Here is a 1,635-nt window from a genome sequence, read left to right as displayed (position 1 = left end):
TATATATATATATATATATATATATATATATATATAAGTCTTTGACTTAGAGTTTGGTTTCCTACTTTTATTTTTGGTTATCTCAAACACTTGGTTATTCTACAATGTAAAAGTGTTCGCTTTTGAGCAAGATGTAACTTGTGAACTCATGTGCATGGTTTATTTGGTTTGTTACCTTGTTTCTAAGTGATTTTCAATATTTGTTTTTTGTGTGTTAAACTTAACGGTTAAACCGATAACCGAATCGATAAGTACTAAATATCTTAATTGTTCTTTAACGATTTAGCATCTCTACAAACCGATAACCAATAAATCAAACCGATAAACTTCAAAACTGAACCAAACCGACCTATACACAGCCCTACAGTTAATGTATATTTCTACCATGTTGATATATAATTGAGCTAATTGACCGAAGATGGTATATTTACTTCTCCCCAATTTAAAGTGCAACTTTAATTATCTTCAGCAAGAAAGCTACTTGTCAAATTCTCTAATGAAAACTTACATCTAGAAGCTAGATAATTATAATTAATTTATAGATAATGAAAGTGTTATTATTTATATCAAAACATATTGGCAAATCGTACATGTCTACTATGGTTTTGTATGAAGACTTTTCATTTGTAAAATAAGATATAATGCTTAACATATATATTAGGATTTTCTTAGAAAGACTAAACATTCTTTTAATTATGCAGCTGGAGCATAGTCATAATCAGCATCATCATCATCATCATCGTCATCGTCATCTCCATCATCCTCAAACCATGTAGCTGAAACATAAATACACCCTATGACATGGCGATCCATCGTAGACCTAGACTCATAAACATGACTACATATGTCATGGTTAAAATTACAAATTGAGTTAATCAATATTGTTGAAATTTGAGACATTTTTGGGACTTCTAATTTTTGTTTCAAGATTGAATCAAAAGAGATGGTAGTTAAGGGAAATTGCAATTGATATATGATGTTGAGAAGAAAAGGGTATATATAAGGATGCCTAGTGAGTCATGACATAATTATGTGCTCAAAATGGCTCCACAAATGTACTCTAAATGATAGAGCTAATTAAGCAGCAACGGATACAGAATTTTCAGTAAAATTTGAAGAAAAAAAATTTAGTGTTTGAGATTTAAATTTGGACAGTCAAGATGGATATTGAACCACCTCAATCATTAAAATAATGTCTAATCTTATGTTTAGGAGATTAAAAATTTATGTGTATATCGTGTAATTTTTTACCGAATATTTCAATAACCCTTCGCTACCCTTTTAATTTGCCCCCAGAGCTAATTAAACCACATCTTTATCATGATGGGATAGTATTCTATGATCTCTATCATCATATCATTAATTCAAAAAGATAGAAGGTTTATTTTTTTTATGCTCAAGTATATACCGATCGAATAAACGATTCTACTATAGTTAAATATGTCCATTGACAACAAATTCAAAAATGTCGACATTCTTTTGTGCATGAATTCTCAAGCACCATTCTTGAGAGTTACTAGAATCACATCATTGATGATCTGCCAATTGCCATAAGTTGTTCAAATTAAATGCTTAAAAAAAAGATACATATAATGAAAATTGGTAAGTAAACAACCAAGCTAATTAAGGTTCAAA

Source organism: Solanum pennellii, chromosome 12, assembly GCF_001406875.1.
Source record: "Solanum pennellii chromosome 12, SPENNV200".
NCBI lineage: Eukaryota > Viridiplantae > Streptophyta > Magnoliopsida > Solanales > Solanaceae > Solanum > Solanum pennellii.
This window is presented reverse-complemented; position numbering follows the sequence as displayed.